The sequence below is a fragment of the Oncorhynchus mykiss genome, chromosome 20 (assembly GCF_057628025.1).
Source record: "Oncorhynchus mykiss isolate SJ-2025 chromosome 20, ASM5762802v1, whole genome shotgun sequence".
Classification (NCBI taxonomy): Eukaryota; Metazoa; Chordata; class Actinopteri; order Salmoniformes; family Salmonidae; genus Oncorhynchus; species Oncorhynchus mykiss.
Window position 1 is genome coordinate 22,527,305 of NC_143041.1, and position 27,419 is coordinate 22,554,723.

General features: G+C 41.2%; 3 long non-coding RNA genes across 11 annotated transcripts; all 3 read left to right on the forward strand.

The window, feature by feature from the left end:
• The first annotated feature begins 6,874 nt into the window (after positions 1–6,874).
• Positions 6,875–13,984, forward strand: LOC149974441 (uncharacterized). Of its 4 annotated transcripts, none has more exons than XR_016489423.1 (3): positions 6,875–8,755; positions 12,057–12,286; positions 12,522–13,984. It is a non-coding gene; the product is annotated as an uncharacterized LOC149974441 (long non-coding RNA). The 4 variants fall into 4 exon arrangements; XR_016489425.1 differs by lacking the exon at positions 6,875–8,755 and adding an exon at positions 10,601–10,766; XR_016489424.1 differs by lacking the exon at positions 6,875–8,755 and adding an exon at positions 10,629–11,437.
• Positions 13,985–14,259: 275 nt separating this feature from the next.
• On the forward strand, positions 14,260–19,656 carry LOC149974442 (uncharacterized). 4 transcript variants are annotated; one of them, XR_016489416.1, is made up of 3 exons: positions 14,260–14,427; positions 17,729–17,958; positions 18,194–19,656. It is a non-coding gene; the product is annotated as an uncharacterized LOC149974442 (long non-coding RNA). The 4 variants fall into 4 exon arrangements; XR_016489418.1 differs by lacking the exon at positions 14,260–14,427 and adding an exon at positions 16,273–16,438; XR_016489417.1 differs by lacking the exon at positions 14,260–14,427 and adding an exon at positions 16,301–17,109.
• A 277-nt stretch (positions 19,657–19,933) lies between these two features.
• Positions 19,934–24,099, forward strand: LOC149974443 (uncharacterized). 3 transcript variants are annotated; one of them, XR_016489420.1, is made up of 3 exons: positions 19,934–20,099; positions 23,396–23,625; positions 23,861–24,099. It is a non-coding gene; the product is annotated as an uncharacterized LOC149974443 (long non-coding RNA). The 3 variants fall into 3 exon arrangements; XR_016489421.1 differs by lacking the exon at positions 19,934–20,099 and adding an exon at positions 21,943–22,108 and having other exon boundaries at positions 23,861–24,084; XR_016489422.1 differs by lacking the exon at positions 19,934–20,099 and adding an exon at positions 22,175–22,338 and having other exon boundaries at positions 23,861–24,084.
• Positions 24,100–27,419: the final 3,320 nt, after the last annotated feature.

Here is a 27,419-nt window from a genome sequence, read left to right on the forward strand (position 1 = left end):
ACTGAAAAACAGCTTCTATCTCAAGGCCATCAGACTGTTAAACAGCCACCACTAACACTGAGTGGCTGCTGCCAACACACTGACACTGACTCAACTCCAGCCACTTTAATAATGGGAATTGATGGGAAATTATGTAAATATATCACTAGCCACTTTAAACAATGCTACCTTATATAATGTTACTTACCCTACATTATTCATCTCATATGCATACGTATATACTGTACTCTATATCATCGACTGTATCCTTATGTAATACATGTATCACTAGCCACTTTAAACTATGCCACTTTGTTTACATACTCATCTCATTTGTACATACTGTACTCGATACCATCTACTGTATCTTGCCTATGCTGCTCTGTACCATCAATTCATATATCCTTATGTACATATTCTTTATCCCCTTACACTGTGTACAAGACAGTAGTTTTGGAATTGTTAGTTAGATTACTTGTTATTACTGCATTGTCGGAACTAGAAGCACAAGCATTTCGCTACACTCGCATTAACATCTGCTAACCATGTGTATGTGACAAATAAAATTTGATTTGATTTAGATTTTTTTTAAATACTCTGATCTTGTAACCTACAAGATCAGAGTATTTTTTTTAAATTTAGGGTTAGGAAAGTATTTATGAATCATAAAAAAATAACTTGGAGAACCTTTCGGCATGAAAGAAAGTAAACAGTGGTTTGATTCATTCTAAAAATTGCCACACTCACTTATTTAACCTGTGGTAATGTTGGAATATTTGTGTACATAGAGAATAGTGTACAACATCTATTGCCTGCACCAACCATGGAACTGGGTGATGACACAGCCAAGTATGGTGCCATACATCGGGTTCAAACTGCTGTCTTAATCAGTGTTCCGCTCCATAAACGATTTAATTAGCCTTTTATTATGTTATCAATTGTTACTAATGATCCTTAGCAATAGCCACATGGCCGTGACGGCGTTTACAGAGGAAGCAAATAAAGGTAAACCAAACTTAGGTTAGGTTATTGAAGGGAACTAATAGTAAATTGGCAGTTGAATAAGTGTTATTATTATGCCTACTCACAGTCGATACTGATAGTGGTTAATATTTAACATGATAGAAATAGGAGACAAAGTCGGGGTAGCCTATAATTAAGACATTCAGGAGTGTCCATCCCTGCAAGTTAAAAGGCCGTACAATAAAATTCTGCATAATGGCACGGCATGTCCCAGTGTGTAATCTTGGTTTCATCAGCCCAGAAAATATTGTTTCTCATGTCTGAGAGGCCTTCAAGTTGTAGAACTACCTCAAGACAAGACAGTAGTTTTGGAATTGTTAGTTAGATTACTTGTTATTACTGCATTGTCGGAACTAGAAGCACAAGCATTTCGCTACACTCGCATTAACATCTGCTAACCATGTGTATGTGACAAATAAAATTTGATTTGATTTAGATTTTTTTTAAATACTCTGATCACTATGGTTTTGCTGTAGCAGGTGGCAGCTTCCTGGTACTTGCGGCAGAGGAACAGTCGGTTGCCCTGCTCCTTCAGCTCCTGTGCTGTGGAACTCTTCTCTGGGCTGCTAGCCATCTTCTCTGGTGGCTCTGCAGCGCCCGCTGCGCACTGTTTCCCTATCCTGTTCCCCGTCTCTCCGGCTGGCTAGCTGTCAGGTGAAAGAATGGCCCTGTTCTTTGTCTTCTCACAAACTAGAAAGATGTTTGTTTTTTGTGTGTAGTTCACCACTAATCGGTAGCTAGGTAACGTTAGTTTAATAACCAAAATTTGAGCTAGGCTAGCTGTTAGCTAACGCTTGACTTTGTCATCATGAGATAACGTTACATTAGACATACATGTGGCTAAATCATTGGGTGAAGAGGCGTATTGTTTCTCATGTCTGAGAGGCCTTCAAGTTGTAGAACTACCTCAAGGATGATCAATGGAAACAGGATGCACCTCAGCTCAATTTCCAATATCATAGCAAATGGTCTGAATACTTATGTAAATAAGGTATTTCTGTTTTTGCAAACATTTCTAAACCTGTTTTTGTTGTGTCATTATGGGGTGTTGTGTGTAGATTGAGGGGGAAAATGTATTAATATATTGTTAGTTACGCTGTAACATAACAATGTGGAAAAAGTGAAGGGGTCTGAATACTTTCTGAATGCACTGTAGATGTGCAGTATTGGGTCGAGTGCAATTTATAATGCTGTCAACATTCTAACTATACCCAGTACTAGGCATCTCTGAGGCAGTATTACATTCATGTCTGGACCTTTTCTGTCGGCAGCTTACAATCTGGCCAAGGAGCAGAGACTGAACTTTGGAGACGACATCCCGAGTGCCCTGCGGGTCGCTAAGAAGAAGCGCTGGAATAGCATTGAGGAGAAGCGCAGGAGCCCGGGAGCTAGGCTTTTGGGCAGATAATCATACTAGTGTATGAGCAAAATGTCTGCACTGATATTCCTACATTTTGGCCCATTCCACCTGACAGCTGGTGTAACTGAGTCAGGTTTGTCGGCCTCTTTGCTCGCACACGCTTTTTCAGTTCTGCCCACACATTTTCTATAGGATTGAGGTCAGGGCTCTGTGATGACAACTCCAATACCTTGACTTTGTTGTCCTTACGCCATTTTCCCACAACTTTTTCGGTCCGAGAACCTTCTAGAGCCACGTACCTCACCACGCACTATCGACCTGGGGTCTAGAACCGGTTTCTAAAGTTTCGTAACTCCAGTTCTGACGGTTCTTTTTTAGCTCGAACAAAGCTAACTAATGTATATCTCAGTGTATGTCTCTACGCACCCCAATGTGTCCCTCCTTCCAAGCTGTGCTTGTGTGTGATTTAGTTTTTCTTTGAAATGTTATGGGAAAAATGACTGATTTACAGTTCATGGGGGTTGCCTAATCACACACATGAAGTTTTGGAAAGATCTGACTTTTTTAACCCTTTGAAACATCCCCTGTGACACCAATTATGGCACTTCCGGTTGGCACAGGAAGCTATAGGTAAACACATATCCTCATTGGGGTATGCCTTTATAGAATCCTGAGTTTTAAGTGTTTATGTTAAGAACTGACCGATTTACACAGGGTTGAATGCACTATTTATCACAAGCTGCTGGTTGGGTATGGAAAAACACGTTTAGGGTGATTTTAACCACTTCCGGTTGCTTCAGGAAGCTTAGAATCGACACAGGTAGACCTCATAGTATCCTGATGGACTGTCATTGAAGACAGGTTCATAAGGCATTCATAACCCACATAGGCTTCAGGTTGACTTTAGAGGAGCAGGCAATGTATTCCTATGGGGAGAGATGTCGTTGTAATCTGTGAGATCAAAAAAAAACTGTTTTACTGTTAAGGGTTAATGCCACGCGGTCAAGGTTAGGCTTGCACAGATCGGGAGGACCTCAGGAACGTACCTGATGTCGAATTGTGCTTCTCACCCTAACGGTTCTCTCACTGTCACCCAAAAGCAAATGACATTTAGGGCCAGGCTTCATTTTGGGCCTACTTTTTTCACGGTCGCTGCACTCAGAGCGAGCTACGGTCAAGCGGGGCATCTCCTTGAACTCGGAACGGCCTAGAGAATATGGAAATGCCATTGCAGGCTCTGTGTGTCTTTAAGCACCGCACTTTGTCACTCCATCCTTGCTGTGTGTGTGTGTGTGTGTGTGTGAGAGAGCTTTTCTTTGACATCTGTTGGGAGAAATGACTGATTTACAGTTCATGGGGGAAAAGGGGGGAAAAAACAACATAACTTCCAAAGGTTTTCAACCACTTTTCGTGAACATGAGAATATTTCTACCATAAAACTACTACACGATTTTGTGTACTTTACTCAGAAAATATCCTTTTAGTCAGATTTCCAACATTGGTGATTAACATGATTTAATATGACTTTTGTGGCAATTTCTACAAAAACACTACTAAAGGACAGAATGGAGGTATAATTTGTAGAATTTCAACCATGAGATCTTTTTCAATAATAATAGAAATAATTGTATGCATTTTAGTCAGTGACATTGGTGATTAACATTAGGCAATTTCTATCATAAAATTCCAACACAACAGAAGTGAAGTGCCATTTGGAGAATTTCAACCTCGGAGATATTTTATAATATTTGAGGAAATCAATTTTACGTATTTTAACAGGCAAAGCATAATTTCCAAAAGATTTCAAACACTTTGGGAAATGCGTGCCTCTAGTGAAATTGCATGTTTGCATAGCGCGCGGAGGTGATCGTGCGGCAGAGTCGATTTCCGCGCTTATAAACGCAAGGTCGTTACAGTATTTTATCAGCAAAACATCATTTCCAAAATATTTCAAACACTTGTTAACATGATGTAATATGACCTTGAGGCAATTTCTACCACAAAACTACTAATGGTAAGGATTGGTTTTGGGGTATTGGTAACTTTTTTGTTATTGAATCTTACCTCGCGGTGCTCCGTCGTATATCCGACGTCAGCATGACAACAAACTAGCTAGCTCTTAGCTCTCTGTTATAGTATAGTTATAGTATAGTTACAGTTAAATGGGAAAAGCAAATCAATTAAGACTTGAAATTGAAATATACTGGCACATCAATCGTCTGTATATGAAATTAATTTGAAAGGGTGAGGTTAACTTTCTTCTACTTGAGACGCAGATGTCTCAAGTAGACACCTGGAAATGCAAATGCGCTACGCTAAATGTACTCGTTAAAACTCAAACGTGCATCAAAATTCACAAGCAGGGTATTGAATTAAAGCTACACTCGTTGTGAACCTAGCCAACAAGTCAGATTTTTAAAATGCTTTTCGGCGAAAGCATGAGAAGCTATTATCTGATAGCATGCAACACCCCAAAATGCCTGAATGCGATGTAAACAAAGATATAGCTTAGCCGGCGCTACACAAAACGCAGAAATAAAATATAAAACATTCATTACCTTTGACGAGCTTCTTTCTTGGCACTCCTATATGCCCCATAAACATCACTATTGGGTCTTTTTTTCGTTTAAATCGGTCCATATATACCCAAAATAGCTTTCTATGGAAGCTGTGTCATTCAGAAAAAAACATCGTTTTTAAACGCTGCGTCATTTTTTAAAATTAAAAAAGTCGACGATAAACTTTCACAAAACACTTCGAAATACTTTTGTAATCCAACTTTAGGTATTAGTAAACGTTTATAATCTATCAAAATGATTACAGGGCGATGTATATTCAATGGCTCCTCGTCTGCAAATCAATGGCTGCCAATGTGCACATTGAAAACATCCTGGTGGAGACCGGAAGAAACGGAATCCAGTAGGTTGGATTTTCCAACAAAAAACTCCATTGAAAATGACGACAATGGCGACATCGTGTGGAATCTGTATGAATTGCATGCAGGTCGATATTACATTTTGTGCCCTTTTAACAACTCATGGAAGTGACTTATGGAGAGCAGTTTTTCTTGCGTTTTTCAATGAAACACACGATCTGTTATAGTCACAGCCGTGATTTAACCAGTTTTAGAAACTTCAGTGTTTTCTATCCACACATACTAATCATATGCATATACTATATTCCTGGCATGAGTAGCAGGACGCTGAAAAGTTGCGCGATTTTTAACAGAATGTTCGAAAAAGGAGGGGGTAGAAGTAAGAGGTTTTAAAGATGTTTGTTTTTGTGTGTAGTTCACCACTAATCGGTAGCTACGTAACGTTAGTTTAATAACCGAAATTTGAGCTAGGCTAGCTGTTAGCTAACGCTTGACTTTGTCATCATGAGATAACGTTACATTAGACATTCATGTCATTTTTTTTCATTAGTGAAATTATTTTGATGTGAAATGAACCTAGAGGGATTTATTTCAAGAACCGTAACGTTACTGCAACTGAGAATCGATTCACGTTTAGATGGCTTCCAGAGCTAATTCTCCCTTTAAATATAACATGTACCTAAGGTCATTGGACAAAGGAGTAACGCTAGGCTAAGTTTAATTCCACTATTGGGCTAACGTTAGCATCGTTGCTTAGCTGTGGGATTTGGACGTTGCATTGTAGCAGAAGTTTGACTCAGTAAACCATATCAGCAAACCAATGGGGAAAGTCCACGGTCTTTACCAACGCAACTAGCTAGCTAGCTACCTTGTTTTGTGTAGTGACACAGGGACTGAGGGAGGGCGCAACGTCAGCCATTAGCTAGTTAGCGTAGTTTTGACATACAGTCCTTTCAGTGTGGTCATGGCCAGGTGGTGTGCCCGATAATGAGTCTCAACCATTGACTTCAGCATCTTAGTTGCACAACCATATGTTGATGCATAACTAGCTAGCCAGTGAAATGTGAGGGCTCAATGTATGAGTTGCAACAGCACCTCACCACACGCAGCAGCAACTGTTGCTGATGCTGCCTATCTTTCTTTTCTAGTTTGTGAGAAGACAAAGAACAGGGCCATTCTTTCACCTGACAGCTAGCCAGCCGGAGAGACGGGGAACAGGATAGGGAAACAGTGCGCAGCGGGCGCTGCAGAGCCACCAGAGAAGATGGCTAGCAGCCCAGAGAAGAGTTCCACAGCACAGGAGCTGAAGGAGCAGGGCAACCGACTGTTCCTCTGCCGCAAGTACCAGGAAGCTGCCACCTGCTACAGCAAAACCATAGTGAGTAGCAAGCTACTGCTCTTAAGGGGAATGATGATGTAAAATGTCTACACCTTTTCAGATGACTGAAAGTCTATATGATATGAGATATTGACACTGTCCTATTCACCTACTCTGAATAGATGTCAGAATAGAAGTAGCTTGGTCTGATGCACTCTTACAAAAATAGCTTGTGCAATATGTAGGCCTAACGTGCGTGGTTGCACCTGTGTGTGTGTATACATCTTGCCAACAGAACCGTGTGTATACTTGCCAACAGAACCGTAACCCCTCAGTGGCGGTGTACTACACCAACCGTACTCTGTGCCAAGTGAAGCTGCAAGCAGAACGACAAAGCCCTGGCGGACTGCAAGCACGCGCTGGAACTGGACCCCCATTCTGTCAAAGCCCACTTCTTCCTGTGCCAGTGTCACCTGGAGCTGGAGAACTACAACGAGGCCATCGGCAACCTGCAGAGAGGTCAGGACCAACCCTCAAGGCCAGTTTCCTAGACACAGATTAAGTTTGGGCCTGTATTCACTAAGGGTCCGATTTAGGAAATTACGCCTTTCCTATATACTTTTTAGTAGTTGGTATTCAGAGTAACCTTATTAAGGTGCGTAACAGGCTTTGTAGGCGTGGTTCACTTGCGCACGCCAAATAAGTGTAATTGAACTGCTAGAAACCTTCCCACTGGCTGGCCAACAGATGTTCTCGTGGAGTTTTTATTCAATAGGGTTTTCAGTACATTTGTCTTAATAAGTCATCCCTTTAAATACAGTACACCTTTTCACTTTGGTTTTTGTCAACAGACTCAATAGAATATATTGAGAGAACGGGTTCAGAATATTATGGATCAATGAAGGAAAGATATCTAAATATATGCAAATTTGTCTCCGTTTCAACACCAGTTGGTAGATTTAAAAAAAATACTCTGATCTTGTAACCTACAAGATCAGAGTATTTTTTTTTAAATTTAGGGTTAGGAAAGTATTTATGAATCATAAAAAAATAACTTGGAGAACCTTTCGGCATGAAAGAAAGTAAACAGTGGTTTGATTCATTCTAAAAATTGCCACACTCACTTATTTAACCTGTGGTAATGTTGGAATATTTGTGTACATAGAGAATAGTGTACAACATCTATTGCCTGCACCAACCATGGAACTGGGTGATGACACAGCCAAGTATGGTGCCATACATCGGGTTCAAACTGCTGTCTTAATCAGTGTTCTGCTCCATAAACGATTTAATTAGCCTTTTATTTTTTTATGTTATCAATTGTTACTAATGATCCTTAGCAATAGCCACATGGCCGTGACGGCGTTTACAGAGGAAGCAAATAAAGGTAAACGGAACTAATAGTAAATTGGCAGTTGAATAAGTGTTATTATTATGCCTACTCACAGTCGATACTGATAGTGGTTAATATTTAACATGATAGAAATAGGAGACAAAGTCGGGGTAGCCTATAATTAAGACATTCAGGAGTGTCCATCCCTGCAAGTTAAAAGGCCGTACAATAAAATTCTGCATAATGGCACGGCATGTCCCAGTGTGTAATCTTGGTTTCATCAGCCCAGAAAATATTGTTTCTCATGTCTGAGAGGCCTTCAAGTTGTAGAACTACCTCAAGGATGATCAATGGAAACAGGATGCACCTCAGCTCAATTTCCAATATCATAGCAAATGGTCTGAATACTTATGTAAATAAGGTATTTCTGTTTTTGCAAACATTTCTAAACCTGTTTTTGTTGTGTCATTATGGGGTGTTGTGTGTAGATTGAGGGGGAAAATGTATTAATATATTGTTAGTTACGCTGTAACATAACAATGTGGAAAAAGTGAAGGGGTCTGAATACTTTCTGAATGCACTGTAGATGTGCAGTATTGGGTCGAGTGCAATTTATAATGCTGTCAACATTCTAACTATACCCAGTACTAGGCATCTCTGAGGCAGTATTACATTCATGTCTGGACCTTTTCTGTCGGCAGCTTACAATCTGGCCAAGGAGCAGAGACTGAACTTTGGAGACGACATCCCGAGTGCCCTGCGGGTCGCTAAGAAGAAGCGCTGGAATAGCATTGAGGAGAAGCGCATCAACCAGGAGAACAAGCTGCATGCATATCTCACCAAACTTATCCTAGCAGAGAAGGAGAGGTGAGGGAGGGACCGGGAGCTAGGCTTTTGGGCAGATAATCATACTAGTGTATGAGCAAAATGTCTGCACTGATATTCCTACATTTTGGCCCATTCCACCTGACAGCTGGTGTAACTGAGTCAGGTTTGTCGGCCTCTTTGCTCGCACACGCTTTTTCAGTTCTGCCCACACATTTTCTATAGGATTGAGGTCAGGGCTCTGTGATGACAACTCCCAATACCTTGACTTTGTTGTCCTTACGCCATTTTCCCACAACTTTTTCGGTCCGAGAACCTTCTAGAGCCACGTACCTCACCACGCACTATCGACCTGGGGTCTAGAACAGGTTTCTAAAGTTTCGTAACTCTAGTTCTGACGGTTCTTTTTTAGCTCGAACAAAGCTAACTAATGTATATCTCAGTGTATGTCTCTACGCACCCCAATGTGTCCCTCCTTCCAAGCTGTGCTTGTGTGTGATTTAGTTTTTCTTTGAAATTTTATGGGAAAAATGACTGATTTACAGTTCATGGGGGTTGCCTAATCACACACATGAAGTTTTGGAAAGATCTGACTTTTTTAACCCTTTGAAACATCCCCTGTGACACCAATTATGGCACTTCCGGTTGGCACAGGAAGCTATAGGTAAACACATATCCTCATTGGGGTATGCCTTTACAGAATCCTGAGTTTTAAGTGTTTATGTTAAGAACTGACCGATTTACACAGGGTTGAATGCACTATTTATCACAAGCTGCTGGTTGGGTATGGAAAAACACGTTTAGGGTGATTTTAACCACTTCCGGTTGCTTCAGGAAGCTTAGAATCGACACAGGTAGACCTCATAGTGTCCTGATGGACTGTCATTGAAGACAGGTTCATAAGGCATTCATAACCCACATAGGCTTCAGGTTGACTTTAGAGGAGCAGGCAATGTATTCCTATGGGGAGAGATGTCGTTGTAATCTGTGAGATCAAAAAAAAACTGTTTTACTGTTAAGGGTTAATGCCACGCGGTCAAGGTTAGGCTTGCACAGATCGGGAGGACCTCAGGAACGTACCTGATGTCGAATTGTGCTTCTCACCCTAACGGTTCTCTCACTGTCACCCAAAAGCAAATGACATTTAGGGCCAGGCTTCATTTTGGGCCTACTTTTTTCACGGTCGCTGCACTCAGAGCGAGCTACGGTCAAGCGGGGCATCTCCTTGAACTCGGAACGGCCTAGAGAATATGGAAATGACATTGCAGGCTGTGTGTGTCTTTAAGCACCGCACTTTGTCACTCCATCCTTGCTGTGTGTGTGTGTGTGTGTGTGTGTGAGAGAGAGCTTTTCTTTGACATCTGTTGGGAGAAATGACTGATTTACAGTTCATGGGGGAAAAGGGGGGAAAAAAACAACATAACTTCCAAAGGTTTTCAACCACTTTTCGTGAACATGAGAATATTTCTACCATAAAACTACTACACGATTTTGTGTACTTTACTCAGAAAATATCCTTTTAGTCAGATTTCCAACATTGGTGATTAACATGATTTAATATGACTTTTGTGGCAATTTCTACAGAAACACTACTAAAGGACAGAATGGAGGTATAATTTGTAGAATTTCAACCATGAGATCTTTTTCAATAATAATAGAAATAATTGTATGCATTTTAGTCAGTGACATTGGTGATTAACATTAGGCAATTTCTATCATAAAATTACAACACAACAGAAGTGAAGTGCCATTTGGAGAATTTCAACCTCGGAGATATTTTATAATATTTGAGGAAATCAATTTTACGTATTTTAACAGGCAAAGCATAATTTCCAAAAGATTTCAAACACTTTGGGAAATGCGTGCCTCTAGTGAAATTGCATGTTTGCATAGCGCGCGGAGGTGATCGTGCGGCAGAGTCGATTTCCGCGCTTATAAACGCAAGGTCGTTACAGTATTTTATCAGCAAAACATCATTTCCAAAATATTTCAAACACTTGTTAACATGATGTAATATGACCTTGAGGCAATTTCTACCACAAAACTACTAATGGTAAGGATTGGTTTTGGGGTATTGGTAACTTTTTTGTTATTGAATCTTACCTCGCGGTGCTCCGTCGTATATCCGACGTCAGCATGACAACAAACTAGCTAGCTCTTAGCTCTCTGTTATAGTATAGTTATAGTATAGTAACAGTTCAATGGGAAAAGCAAATCAATTAAGACTTGAAATTGAAATATACTGGCACATCAATCGTCTGTATATGAAATTCATTTGAAAGGGTGAGGTTAAAGATGTTTGTTTTTGTGTGTAGTTCACCACTAATCGGTAGCTAGGTAACGTTAGTTTAATAACCGAAATTTGAGCTAGGCTAGCTGTTAGCTAACGCTTGACTTTGTCATCATGAGATAACGTTACATTAGACATACAAGCTTCGCTAGCGATATGTTTTTGGAGGCGTAATGACCTTATCTTTCATATCCGTGATAACCCATTTTCAAAAAACTAAAATTTAAATTGATACACAGCTTTATAGGGCTGGGGTTCCCACACGACCATATTTCCATCTCACAGCGCTTATTTACGGAAGACAGAGTGGACTACCTGAGCTAATTAGCAATCTGTTTCTCCGAATACGCCTGCTGTGTGAAGACAGACGCCACAAACGTGTTGTTACTGAAAAATACTGTTCTGTGTTAACCGGTTAAGACCGTGTACAGTAGGTGTGTATTTTTTTTCATTAGTGAAATTATTTTGATGTGAAATGAACCTAGAGGGATTTATTTCAAGAACCGTAACGTTACTGCAACTGAGAATCGATTCACGTTTAGATGGCTTCCAGAGCTAATTCTCCCTTTAAATATAACATGTACCTAAGGTCATTGGACAAAGGAGTAACGCTAGGCTAAGTTTAATTCCACTATTGGGCTAACGTTAGCATCGTTGCTTAGCTGTGGGATTTGGACGTTGCATTGTAGCAGAAGTTTGACTCAGTAAACCATATCAGCAAACCAATGGGGAAAGTCCACGGTCTTTACCAACGCAACTAGCTAGCTAGCTACCTTGTTTTGTGTAGTGACACAGGGACTGAGGGAGGGCGCAACGTCAGCCATTAGCTAGTTAGCGTAGTTTTGACATACAGTCCTTTCAGTGTGGTCATGGCCAGGTGGTGTGCCCGATAATGAGTCTCAACCATTGACTTCAGCATCTTAGTTGCACAACCATATGTTGATGCATAACTAGCTAGCCAGTGAAATGTGAGGGCTCAATGTATGAGTTGCAACAGCACCTCACCACACGCAGCAGCAACTGTTGCTGATGCTGCCTATCTTTCTTTTCTAGTTTGTGAGAAGACAAAGAACAGGGCCATTCTTTCACCTGACAGCTAGCCAGCCGGAGAGACGGGGAAGAGGATAGGGAAACAGTGCGCAGCGGGCGCTGCAGAGCCACCAGAGAAGATGGCTAGCAGCCCAGAGAAGAGTTCCACAGCACAGGAGCTGAAGGAGCAGGGCAACCGACTGTTCCTCTGCCGCAAGTACCAGGAAGCTGCCACCTGCTACAGCAAAACCATAGTGAGTAGCAAGCTACTGCTCTTAAGGGGAATGATGATGTAAAATGTCTACACCTTTTCAGATGACTGAAAGTCTATATGATATGAGATATTGACACTGTCCTATTCACCTACTCTGAATAGATGTCAGAATAGAAGTAGCTTGGTCTGATGCACTCTTACAAAAATAGCTTGTGCAATATGTAGGCCTAACGTGCGTGGTTGCACCTGTGTGTGTGTATACATCTTGCCAACAGAACCGTGTGTATACTTGCCAACAGAACCGTAACCCCTCAGTGGCGGTGTACTACACCAACCGTACTCTGTGCCAAGTGAAGCTGCAAGCAGAACGACAAAGCCCTGGCGGACTGCAAGCACGCGCTGGAACTGGACCCCCATTCTGTCAAAGCCCACTTCTTCCTGTGCCAGTGTCACCTGGAGCTGGAGAACTACAACGAGGCCATCGGCAACCTGCAGAGAGGTCAGGACCAACCCTCAAGGCCAGTTTCCTAGACACAGATTAAGTTTGGGCCTGTATTCACTAAGGGTCCGATTTAGGAAATTACGCCTTTCCTATATACTTTTTAGTAGTTGGTATTCAGAGTAACCTTATTAAGGTGCGTAACAGGCTTTGTAGGCGTGGTTCACTTGCGCACGCCAAATAAGTGTAATTGAACTGCTAGAAACCTTCCCACTGGCTGGCCAACAGATGTTCTCGTGGAGTTTTTATTCAATAGGGTTTTCAGTACATTTGTCTTAATAAGTCATCCCTTTAAATACAGTACACCTTTTCACTTTGGTTTTTGTCAACAGACTCAATAGAATATATTGAGAGAACGGGTTCAGAATATTATGGATCAGTGAAGGAAAGATATCTAAATATATGCAAATTTGTCTCCGTTTCAACACCAGTTGGTAGATTTAAAAAAAATACTCTGATCTTGTAACCTACAAGATCAGAGTATTTTTTTTTTAAATTTAGGGTTAGGAAAGTATTTATGAATCATAAAAAAATAACTTGGAGAACCTTTCGGCATGAAAGAAAGTAAACAGTGGTTTGATTCATTCTAAAAATTGCCACACTCACTTATTTAACCTGTGGTAATGTTGGAATATTTGTGTACATAGAGAATAGTGTACAACATCTATTGCCTGCACCAACCATGGAACTGGGTGATGACACAGCCAAGTATGGTGCCATACATCGGGTTCAAACTGCTGTCTTAATCAGTGTTCTGCTCCATAAACGATTTAATTAGCCTTTTATTTTTTTATGTTATCAATTGTTACTAATGATCCTTAGCAATAGCCACATGGCCGTGACGGCGTTTACAGAGGAAGCAAATAAAGGTAAACGGAACTAATAGTAAATTGGCAGTTGAATAAGTGTTATTATTATGCCTACTCACAGTCGATACTGATAGTGGTTAATATTTAACATGATAGAAATAGGAGACAAAGTCGGGGTAGCCTATAATTAAGACATTCAGGAGTGTCCATCCCTGCAAGTTAAAAGGCCGTACAATAAAATTCTGCATAATGGCACGGCATGTCCCAGTGTGTAATCTTGGTTTCATCAGCCCAGAAAATATTGTTTCTCATGTCTGAGAGGCCTTCAAGTTGTAGAACTACCTCAAGGATGATCAATGGAAACAGGATGCACCTCAGCTCAATTTCCAATATCATAGCAAATGGTCTGAATACTTATGTAAATAAGGTATTTCTGTTTTTGCAAACATTTCTAAACCTGTTTTTGTTGTGTCATTATGGGGTGTTGTGTGTAGATTGAGGGGGAAAATGTATTAATATATTGTTAGTTACGCTGTAACATAACAATGTGGAAAAAGTGAAGGGGTCTGAATACTTTCTGAATGCACTGTAGATGTGCAGTATTGGGTCGAGTGCAATTTATAATGCTGTCAACATTCTAACTATACCCAGTACTAGGCATCTCTGAGGCAGTATTACATTCATGTCTGGACCTTTTCTGTCGGCAGCTTACAATCTGGCCAAGGAGCAGAGACTGAACTTTGGAGACGACATCCCGAGTGCCCTGCGGGTCGCTAAGAAGAAGCGCTGGAATAGCATTGAGGAGAAGCGCATCAACCAGGAGAACAAGCTGCATGCATATCTCACCAAACTTATCCTAGCAGAGAAGGAGAGGTGAGGGAGGGACCGGGAGCTAGGCTTTTGGGCAGATAATCATACTAGTGTATGAGCAAAATGTCTGCACTGATATTCCTACATTTTGGCCCATTCCACCTGACAGCTGGTGTAACTGAGTCAGGTTTGTCGGCCTCTTTGCTCGCACACGCTTTTTCAGTTCTGCCCACACATTTTCTATAGGATTGAGGTCAGGGCTCTGTGATGACAACTCCCAATACCTTGACTTTGTTGTCCTTACGCCATTTTCCCACAACTTTTTCGGTCCGAGAACCTTCTAGAGCCACGTACCTCACCACGCACTATCGACCTGGGGTCTAGAACAGGTTTCTAAAGTTTCGTAACTCTAGTTCTGACGGTTCTTTTTTAGCTCGAACAAAGCTAACTAATGTATATCTCAGTGTATGTCTCTACGCACCCCAATGTGTCCCTCCTTCCAAGCTGTGCTTGTGTGTGATTTAGTTTTTCTTTGAAATTTTATGGGAAAAATGACTGATTTACAGTTCATGGGGGTTGCCTAATCACACACATGAAGTTTTGGAAAGATCTGACTTTTTTAACCCTTTGAAACATCCCCTGTGACACCAATTATGGCACTTCCGGTTGGCACAGGAAGCTATAGGTAAACACATATCCTCATTGGGGTATGCCTTTACAGAATCCTGAGTTTTAAGTGTTTATGTTAAGAACTGACCGATTTACACAGGGTTGAATGCACTATTTATCACAAGCTGCTGGTTGGGTATGGAAAAACACGTTTAGGGTGATTTTAACCACTTCCGGTTGCTTCAGGAAGCTTAGAATCGACACAGGTAGACCTCATAGTGTCCTGATGGACTGTCATTGAAGACAGGTTCATAAGGCATTCATAACCCACATAGGCTTCAGGTTGACTTTAGAGGAGCAGGCAATGTATTCCTATGGGGAGAGATGTCGTTGTAATCTGTGAGATCAAAAAAAAACTGTTTTACTGTTAAGGGTTAATGCCACGCGGTCAAGGTTAGGCTTGCACAGATCGGGAGGACCTCAGGAACGTACCTGATGTCGAATTGTGCTTCTCACCCTAACGGTTCTCTCACTGTCACCCAAAAGCAAATGACATTTAGGGCCAGGCTTCATTTTGGGCCTACTTTTTTCACGGTCGCTGCACTCAGAGCGAGCTACGGTCAAGCGGGGCATCTCCTTGAACTCGGAACGGCCTAGAGAATATGGAAATGACATTGCAGGCTGTGTGTGTCTTTAAGCACCGCACTTTGTCACTCCATCCTTGCTGTGTGTGTGTGTGTGTGTGTGTGTGAGAGAGAGCTTTTCTTTGACATCTGTTGGGAGAAATGACTGATTTACAGTTCATGGGGGAAAAGGGGGGAAAAAAACAACATAACTTCCAAAGGTTTTCAACCACTTTTCGTGAACATGAGAATATTTCTACCATAAAACTACTACACGATTTTGTGTACTTTACTCAGAAAATATCCTTTTAGTCAGATTTCCAACATTGGTGATTAACATGATTTAATATGACTTTTGTGGCAATTTCTACAGAAACACTACTAAAGGACAGAATGGAGGTATAATTTGTAGAATTTCAACCATGAGATCTTTTTCAATAATAATAGAAATAATTGTATGCATTTTAGTCAGTGACATTGGTGATTAACATTAGGCAATTTCTATCATAAAATTACAACACAACAGAAGTGAAGTGCCATTTGGAGAATTTCAACCTCGGAGATATTTTATAATATTTGAGGAAATCAATTTTACGTATTTTAACAGGCAAAGCATAATTTCCAAAAGATTTCAAACACTTTGGGAAATGCGTGCCTCTAGTGAAATTGCATGTTTGCATAGCGCGCGGAGGTGATCGTGCGGCAGAGTCGATTTCCGCGCTTATAAACGCAAGGTCGTTACAGTATTTTATCAGCAAAACATCATTTCCAAAATATTTCAAACACTTGTTAACATGATGTAATATGACCTTGAGGCAATTTCTACCACAAAACTACTAATGGTAAGGATTGGTTTTGGGGTATTGGTAACTTTTTTGTTATTGAATCTTACCTCGCGGTGCTCCGTCGTATATCCGACGTCAGCATGACAACAAACTAGCTAGCTCTTAGCTCTCTGTTATAGTATAGTTATAGTATAGTAACAGTTCAATGGGAAAAGCAAATCAATTAAGACTTGAAATTGAAATATACTGGCACATCAATCGTCTGTATATGAAATTCATTTGAAAGGGTGAGGTTAAAGATGTTTGTTTTTGTGTGTAGTTCACCACTAATCGGTAGCTAGGTAACGTTAGTTTAATAACCGAAATTTGAGCTAGGCTAGCTGTTAGCTAACGCTTGACTTTGTCATCATGAGATAACGTTACATTAGACATACAAGCTTCGCTAGCGATATGTTTTTGGAGGCGTAATGACCTTATCTTTCATATCCGTGATAACCCATTTTCAAAAAACTAAAATTTAAATTGATACACAGCTTTATAGGGCTGGGGTTCCCACACGACCATATTTCCATCTCACAGCGCTTATTTACGGAAGACAGAGTGGACTACCTGAGCTAATTAGCAATCTGTTTCTCCGAATACGCCTGCTGTGTGAAGACAGACGCCACAAACGTGTTGTTACTGAAAAATACTGTTCTGTGTTAACCGGTTAAGACCGTGTACAGTAGGTGTGTATTTTTTTTCATTAGTGAAATTATTTTGATGTGAAATGAACCTAGAGGGATTTATTTCAAGAACCGTAACGTTACTGCAACTGAGAATCGATTCACGTTTAGATGGCTTCCAGAGCTAATTCTCCCTTTAAATATAACATGTACCTAAGGTCATTGGACAAAGGAGTAACGCTAGGCTAAGTTTAATTCCACTATTGGGCTAACGTTAGCATCGTTGCTTAGCTGTGGGATTTGGACGTTGCATTGTAGCAGAAGTTTGACTCAGTAAACCATATCAGCAAACCAATGGGGAAAGTCCACGGTCTTTACCAACGCAACTAGCTAGCTAGCTACCTTGTTTTGTGTAGTGACACAGGGACTGAGGGAGGGCGCAACGTCAGCCATTAGCTAGTTAGCGTAGTTTTGACATACAGTCCTTTCAGTGTGGTCATGGCCAGGTGGTGTGCCCGATAATGAGTCTCAACCATTGACTTCAGCATCTTAGTTGCACAACCATATGTTGATGCATAACTAGCTAGCCAGTGAAATGTGAGGGCTCAATGTATGAGTTGCAACAGCACCTCACCACACGCAGCAGCAACTGTTGCTGATGCTGCCTATCTTTCTTTTCTAGTTTGTGAGAAGACAAAGAACAGGGCCATTCTTTCACCTGACAGCTAGCCAGCCGGAGAGACGGGGAAGAGGATAGGGAAACAGTGCGCAGCGGGCGCTGCAGAGCCACCAGAGAAGATGGCTAGCAGCCCAGAGAAGAGTTCCACAGCACAGGAGCTGAAGGAGCAGGGCAACCGACTGTTCCTCTGCCGCAAGTACCAGGAAGCTGCCACCTGCTACAGCAAAACCATAGTGAGTAGCAAGCTACTGCTCTTAAGGGGAATGATGATGTAAAATGTCTACACCTTTTCAGATGACTGAAAGTCTATATGATATGAGATATTGACACTGTCCTATTCACCTACTCTGAATAGATGTCAGAATAGAAGTAGCTTGGTCTGATGCACTCTTACAAAAATAGCTTGTGCAATATGTAGGCCTAACGTGCGTGGTTGCACCTGTGTGTGTGTATACATCTTGCCAACAGAACCGTGTGTATACTTGCCAACAGAACCGTAACCCCTCAGTGGCGGTGTACTACACCAACCGTACTCTGTGCCAAGTGAAGCTGCAAGCAGAACGACAAAGCCCTGGCGGACTGCAAGCACGCGCTGGAACTGGACCCCCATTCTGTCAAAGCCCACTTCTTCCTGTGCCAGTGTCACCTGGAGCTGGAGAACTACAACGAGGCCATCGGCAACCTGCAGAGAGGTCAGGACCAACCCTCAAGGCCAGTTTCCTAGACACAGATTAAGTTTGGGCCTGTATTCACTAAGGGTCCGATTTAGGAAATTACGCCTTTCCTATATACTTTTTAGTAGTTGGTATTCAGAGTAACCTTATTAAGGTGCGTAACAGGCTTTGTAGGCGTGGTTCACTTGCGCACGCCAAATAAGTGTAATTGAACTGCTAGAAACCTTCCCACTGGCTGGCCAACAGATGTTCTCGTGGAGTTTTTATTCAATAGGGTTTTCAGTACATTTGTCTTAATAAGTCATCCCTTTAAATACAGTACACCTTTTCACTTTGGTTTTTGTCAACAGACTCAATAGAATATATTGAGAGAACGGGTTCAGAATATTATGGATCAGTGAAGGAAAGATATCTAAATATATGCAAATTTGTCTCCGTTTCAACACCAGTTGGTAGATTTAAAAAAAATACTCTGATCTTGTAACCTACAAGATCAGAGTATTTTTTTTTTAAATTTAGGGTTAGGAAAGTATTTATGAATCATAAAAAAATAACTTGGAGAACCTTTCGGCATGAAAGAAAGTAAACAGTGGTTTGATTCATTCTAAAAATTGCCACACTCACTTATTTAACCTGTGGTAATGTTGGAATATTTGTGTACATAGAGAATAGTGTACAACATCTATTGCCTGCACCAACCATGGAACTGGGTGATGACACAGCCAAGTATGGTGCCATACATCGGGTTCAAACTGCTGTCTTAATCAGTGTTCTGCTCCATAAACGATTTAATTAGCCTTTTATTTTTTTATGTTATCAATTGTTACTAATGATCCTTAGCAATAGCCACATGGCCGTGACGGCGTTTACAGAGGAAGCAAATAAAGGTAAACGGAACTAATAGTAAATTGGCAGTTGAATAAGTGTTATTATTATGCCTACTCACAGTCGATACTGATAGTGGTTAATATTTAACATGATAGAAATAGGAGACAAAGTCGGGGTAGCCTATAATTAAGACATTCAGGAGTGTCCATCCCTGCAAGTTAAAAGGCCGTACAATAAAATTCTGCATAATGGCACGGCATGTCCCAGTGTGTAATCTTGGTTTCATCAGCCCAGAAAATATTGTTTCTCATGTCTGAGAGGCCTTCAAGTTGTAGAACTACCTCAAGGATGATCAATGGAAACAGGATGCACCTCAGCTCAATTTCCAATATCATAGCAAATGGTCTGAATACTTATGTAAATAAGGTATTTCTGTTTTTGCAAACATTTCTAAACCTGTTTTTGTTGTGTCATTATGGGGTGTTGTGTGTAGATTGAGGGGGAAAATGTATTAATATATTGTTAGTTACGCTGTAACATAACAATGTGGAAAAAGTGAAGGGGTCTGAATACTTTCTGAATGCACTGTAGATGTGCAGTATTGGGTCGAGTGCAATTTATAATGCTGTCAACATTCTAACTATACCCAGTACTAGGCATCTCTGAGGCAGTATTACATTCATGTCTGGACCTTTTCTGTCGGCAGCTTACAATCTGGCCAAGGAGCAGAGACTGAACTTTGGAGACGACATCCCGAGTGCCCTGCGGGTCGCTAAGAAGAAGCGCTGGAATAGCATTGAGGAGAAGCGCATCAACCAGGAGAACAAGCTGCATGCATATCTCACCAAACTTATCCTAGCAGAGAAGGAGAGGTGAGGGAGGGACCGGGAGCTAGGCTTTTGGGCAGATAATCATACTAGTGTATGAGCAAAATGTCTGCACTGATATTCCTACATTTTGGCCCATTCCACCTGACAGCTGGTGTAACTGAGTCAGGTTTGTCGGCCTCTTTGCTCGCACACGCTTTTTCAGTTCTGCCCACACATTTTCTATAGGATTGAGGTCAGGGCTCTGTGATGACAACTCCCAATACCTTGACTTTGTTGTCCTTACGCCATTTTCCCACAACTTTTTCGGTCCGAGAACCTTCTAGAGCCACGTACCTCACCACGCACTATCGACCTGGGGTCTAGAACAGGTTTCTAAAGTTTCGTAACTCTAGTTCTGACGGTTCTTTTTTAGCTCGAACAAAGCTAACTAATGTATATCTCAGTGTATGTCTCTACGCACCCCAATGTGTCCCTCCTTCCAAGCTGTGCTTGTGTGTGATTTAGTTTTTCTTTGAAATTTTATGGGAAAAATGACTGATTTACAGTTCATGGGGGTTGCCTAATCACACACATGAAGTTTTGGAAAGATCTGACTTTTTTAACCCTTTGAAACATCCCCTGTGACACCAATTATGGCACTTCCGGTTGGCACAGGAAGCTATAGGTAAACACATATCCTCATTGGGGTATGCCTTTACAGAATCCTGAGTTTTAAGTGTTTATGTTAAGAACTGACCGATTTACACAGGGTTGAATGCACTATTTATCACAAGCTGCTGGTTGGGTATGGAAAAACACGTTTAGGGTGATTTTAACCACTTCCGGTTGCTTCAGGAAGCTTAGAATCGACACAGGTAGACCTCATAGTGTCCTGATGGACTGTCATTGAAGACAGGTTCATAAGGCATTCATAACCCACATAGGCTTCAGGTTGACTTTAGAGGAGCAGGCAATGTATTCCTATGGGGAGAGATGTCGTTGTAATCTGTGAGATCAAAAAAAAACTGTTTTACTGTTAAGGGTTAATGCCACGCGGTCAAGGTTAGGCTTGCACAGATCGGGAGGACCTCAGGAACGTACCTGATGTCGAATTGTGCTTCTCACCCTAACGGTTCTCTCACTGTCACCCAAAAGCAAATGACATTTAGGGCCAGGCTTCATTTTGGGCCTACTTTTTTCACGGTCGCTGCACTCAGAGCGAGCTACGGTCAAGCGGGGCATCTCCTTGAACTCGGAACGGCCTAGAGAATATGGAAATGACATTGCAGGCTGTGTGTGTCTTTAAGCACCGCACTTTGTCACTCCATCCTTGCTGTGTGTGTGTGTGTGTGTGTGTGAGAGAGAGCTTTTCTTTGACATCTGTTGGGAGAAATGACTGATTTACAGTTCATGGGGGAAAAGGGGGGAAAAAAACAACATAACTTCCAAAGGTTTTCAACCACTTTTCGTGAACATGAGAATATTTCTACCATAAAACTACTACACGATTTTGTGTACTTTACTCAGAAAATATCCTGTTAGTCAGATTTCCAACATTGGTGATTAACATGATTTAATATGACTTTTGTGGCAATTTCTACAGAAACACTACTAAAGGACAGAATGGAGGTATAATTTGTAGAATTTCAACCATGAGATCTTTTTCAATAATAATAGAAATAATTGTATGCATTTTAGTCAGTGACATTGGTGATTAACATTAGGCAATTTCTATCATAAAATTACAACACAACAGAAGTGAAGTGCCATTTGGAGAATTTCAACCTCGGAGATATTTTATAATATTTGAGGAAATCAATTTTACGTATTTTAACAGGCAAAGCATAATTTCCAAAAGATTTCAAACACTTTGGGAAATGCGTGCCTCTAGTGAAATTGCATGTTTGCATAGCGCGCGGAGGTGATCGTGCGGCAGAGTCGATTTCCGCGCTTATAAACGCAAGGTCGTTACAGTATTTTATCAGCAAAACATCATTTCCAAAATATTTCAAACACTTGTTAACATGATGTAATATGACCTTGAGGCAATTTCTACCACAAAACTACTAATGGTAAGGATTGGTTTTGGGGTATTGGTAACTTTTTTGTTATTGAATCTTACCTCGCGGTGCTCCGTCGTATATCCGACGTCAGCATGACAACAAACTAGCTAGCTCTTAGCTCTCTGTTATAGTATAGTTATAGTATAGTAACAGTTCAATGGGAAAAGCAAATCAATTAAGACTTGAAATTGAAATATACTGGCACATCAATCGTCTGTATATGAAATTCATTTGAAAGGGTGAGGTTAAAGATGTTTGTTTTTGTGTGTAGTTCACCACTAATCGGTAGCTAGGTAACGTTAGTTTAATAACCGAAATTTGAGCTAGGCTAGCTGTTAGCTAACGCTTGACTTTGTCATCATGAGATAACGTTACATTAGACATACAAGCTTCGCTAGCGATATGTTTTTGGAGGCGTAATGACCTTATCTTTCATATCCGTGATAACCCATTTTCAAAAAACTAAAATTTAAATTGATACACAGCTTTATAGGGCTGGGGTTCCCACACGACCATATTTCCATCTCACAGCGCTTATTTACGGAAGACAGAGTGGACTACCTGAGCTAATTAGCAATCTGTTTCTCCGAATACGCCTGCTGTGTGAAAGACGCCACAAACGTGTTGTTACTGAAAAATACTGTTCTGTGTTAACCGGTTAAGACCGTGTACAGTAGGTGTGTATTTTTTTTCATTAGTGAAATTATTTTGATGTGAAATGAACCTAGAGGGATTTATTTCAAGAACCGTAACGTTACTGCAACTGAGAATCGATTCACGTTTAGATGGCTTCCAGAGCTAATTCTCCCTTTAAATATAACATGTACCTAAGGTCATTGGACAAAGGAGTAACGCTAGGCTAAGTTTAATTCCACTATTGGGCTAACGTTAGCATCGTTGCTTAGCTGTGGGATTTGGACGTTGCATTGTAGCAGAAGTTTGACTCAGTAAACCATATCAGCAAACCAATGGGGAAAGTCCACGGTCTTTACCAACGCAACTAGCTAGCTAGCTACCTTGTTTTGTGTAGTGACACAGGGACTGAGGGAGGGCGCAACGTCAGCCATTAGCTAGTTAGCGTAGTTTTGACATACAGTCCTTTCAGTGTGGTCATGGCCAGGTGGTGTGCCCGATAATGAGTCTCAACCATTGACTTCAGCATCTTAGTTGCACAACCATATGTTGATGCATAACTAGCTAGCCAGTGAAATGTGAGGGCTCAATGTATGAGTTGCAACAGCACCTCACCACACGCAGCAGCAACTGTTGCTGATGCTGCCTATCTTTCTTTTCTAGTTTGTGAGAAGACAAAGAACAGGGCCATTCTTTCACCTGACAGCTAGCCAGCCGGAGAGACGGGGAAGAGGATAGGGAAACAGTGCGCAGCGGGCGCTGCAGAGCCACCAGAGAAGATGGCTAGCAGCCCAGAGAAGAGTTCCACAGCACAGGAGCTGAAGGAGCAGGGCAACCGACTGTTCCTCTGCCGCAAGTACCAGGAAGCTGCCACCTGCTACAGCAAAACCATAGTGAGTAGCAAGCTACTGCTCTTAAGGGGAATGATGATGTAAAATGTCTACACCTTTTCAGATGACTGAAAGTCTATATGATATGAGATATTGACACTGTCCTATTCACCTACTCTGAATAGATGTCAGAATAGAAGTAGCTTGGTCTGATGCACTCTTACAAAAATAGCTTGTGCAATATGTAGGCCTAACGTGCGTGGTTGCACCTGTGTGTGTGTATACATCTTGCCAACAGAACCGTGTGTATACTTGCCAACAGAACCGTAACCCCTCAGTGGCGGTGTACTACACCAACCGTACTCTGTGCCAAGTGAAGCTGCAAGCAGAACGACAAAGCCCTGGCGGACTGCAAGCACGCGCTGGAACTGGACCCCCATTCTGTCAAAGCCCACTTCTTCCTGTGCCAGTGTCACCTGGAGCTGGAGAACTACAACGAGGCCATCGGCAACCTGCAGAGAGGTCAGGACCAACCCTCAAGGCCAGTTTCCTAGACACAGATTAAGTTTGGGCCTGTATTCACTAAGGGTCCGATTTAGGAAATTACGCCTTTCCTATATACTTTTTAGTAGTTGGTATTCAGAGTAACCTTATTAAGGTGCGTAACAGGCTTTGTAGGCGTGGTTCACTTGCGCACGCCAAATAAGTGTAATTGAACTGCTAGAAACCTTCCCACTGGCTGGCCAACAGATGTTCTCGTGGAGTTTTTATTCAATAGGGTTTTCAGTACATTTGTCTTAATAAGTCATCCCTTTAAATACAGTACACCTTTTCACTTTGGTTTTTGTCAACAGACTCAATAGAATATATTGAGAGAACGGGTTCAGAATATTATGGATCAATGAAGGAAAGATATCTAAATATATGCAAATTTGTCTCCGTTTCAACACCAGTTGGTAGATTTAAAAAAAATACTCTGATCTTGTAACCTACAAGATCAGAGTATTTTTTTTTTAAATTTAGGGTTAGGAAAGTATTTATGAATCATAAAAAAATAACTTGGAGAACCTTTCGGCATGAAAGAAAGTAAACAGTGGTTTGATTCATTCTAAAAATTGCCACACTCACTTATTTAACCTGTGGTAATGTTGGAATATTTGTGTACATAGAGAATAGTGTACAACATCTATTGCCTGCACCAACCATGGAACTGGGTGATGACACAGCCAAGTATGGTGCCATACATCGGGTTCAAACTGCTGTCTTAATCAGTGTTCTGCTCCATAAACGATTTAATTAGCCTTTTATTTTTTTATGTTTTCAATTGTTACTAATGATCCTTAGCAATAGCCACATGGCCGTGACGGCGTTTACAGAGGAAGCAAATAAAGGTAAACGGAACTAATAGTAAATTGGCAGTTGAATAAGTGTTATTATTATGCCTACTCACAGTCGATACTGATAGTGGTTAATATTTAACATGATAGAAATAGGAGACAAAGTCGGGGTAGCCTATAATTAAGACATTCAGGAGTGTCCATCCCTGCAAGTTAAAAGGCCGTACAATAAAATTCTGCATAATGGCACGGCATGTCCCAGTGTGTAATCTTGGTTTCATCAGCCCAGAAAATATTGTTTCTCATGTCTGAGAGGCCTTCAAGTTGTAGAACTACCTCAAGGATGATCAATGGAAACAGGATGCACCTCAGCTCAATTTCCAATATCATAGCAAATGGTCTGAATACTTATGTAAATAAGGTATTTCTGTTTTTGCAAACATTTCTAAACCTGTTTTTGTTGTGTCATTATGGGGTGTTGTGTGTAGATTGAGGGGGAAAATGTATTAATATATTGTTAGTTACGCTGTAACATAACAATGTGGAAAAAGTGAAGGGGTCTGAATACTTTCTGAATGCACTGTAGATGTGCAGTATTGGGTCGAGTGCAATTTATAATGCTGTCAACATTCTAACTATACCCAGTACTAGGCATCTCTGAGGCAGTATTACATTCATGTCTGGACCTTTTCTGTCGGCAGCTTACAATCTGGCCAAGGAGCAGAGACTGAACTTTGGAGACGACATCCCGAGTGCCCTGCGGGTCGCTAAGAAGAAGCGCTGGAATAGCATTGAGGAGAAGCGCATCAACCAGGAGAACAAGCTGCATGCATATCTCACCAAACTTATCCTAGCAGAGAAGGAGAGGTGAGGGAGGGACCGGGAGCTAGGCTTTTGGGCAGATAATCATACTAGTGTATGAGCAAAATGTCTGCACTGATATTCCTACATTTTGGCCCATTCCACCTGACAGCTGGTGTAACTGAGTCAGGTTTGTCGGCCTCTTTGCTCGCACACGCTTTTTCAGTTCTGCCCACACATTTTCTATAGGATTGAGGTCAGGGCTCTGTGATGACAACTCCCAATACCTTGACTTTGTTGTCCTTACGCCATTTTCCCACAACTTTTTCGGTCCGAGAACCTTCTAGAGCCACGTACCTCACCACGCACTATCGACCTGGGGTCTAGAACAGGTTTCTAAAGTTTCGTAACTCTAGTTCTGACGGTTCTTTTTTAGCTCGAACAAAGCTAACTAATGTATATCTCAGTGTATGTCTCTACGCACCCCAATGTGTCCCTCCTTCCAAGCTGTGCTTGTGTGTGATTTAGTTTTTCTTTGAAATTTTATGGGAAAAATGACTGATTTACAGTTCATGGGGGTTGCCTAATCACACACATGAAGTTTTGGAAAGATCTGACTTTTTTAACCCTTTGAAACATCCCCTGTGACACCAATTATGGCACTTCCGGTTGGCACAGGAAGCTATAGGTAAACACATATCCTCATTGGGGTATGCCTTTACAGAATCCTGAGTTTTAAGTGTTTATGTTAAGAACTGACCGATTTACACAGGGTTGAATGCACTATTTATCACAAGCTGCTGGTTGGGTATGGAAAAACACGTTTAGGGTGATTTTAACCACTTCCGGTTGCTTCAGGAAGCTTAGAATCGACACAGGTAGACCTCATAGTGTCCTGATGGACTGTCATTGAAGACAGGTTCATAAGGCATTCATAACCCACATAGGCTTCAGGTTGACTTTAGAGGAGCAGGCAATGTATTCCTATGGGGAGAGATGTCGTTGTAATCTGTGAGATCAAAAAAAAACTGTTTTACTGTTAAGGGTTAATGCCACGCGGTCAAGGTTAGGCTTGCACAGATCGGGAGGACCTCAGGAACGTACCTGATGTCGAATTGTGCTTCTCACCCTAACGGTTCTCTCACTGTCACCCAAAAGCAAATGACATTTAGGGCCAGGCTTCATTTTGGGCCTACTTTTTTCACAGTCGCTGCACTCAGAGCGAGCTACGGTCAAGCGGGGCATCTCCTTGAACTCGGAACGGCCTAGAGAATATGGAAATGCCATTGCAGGCTCTGTGTGTCTTTAAGCACCGCACTTTGTCACTCCATCCTTGCTGTGTGTGTGTGTGTGTGTGAGAGAGAGCTTTTCTTTGACATCTGTTGGGAGAAATGACTGATTTACAGTTCATGGGGGAAAAGGGGGGAAAAAAACAACATAACTTCCAAAGGTTTTCAACCACTTTTCGTGAACATGAGAATATTTCTACCATAAAACTACTACACGATTTTGTGTACTTTACTCAGAAAATATCCTTTTAGTCAGATTTCCAACATTGGTGATTAACATGATTTAATATGACTTTTGTGGCAATTTCTACAGAAACACTACTAAAGGACAGAATGGAGGTATAATTTGTAGAATTTCAACCATGAGATCTTTTTCAATAATAATAGAAATAATTGTATGCATTTTAGTCAGTGACATTGGTGATTAACA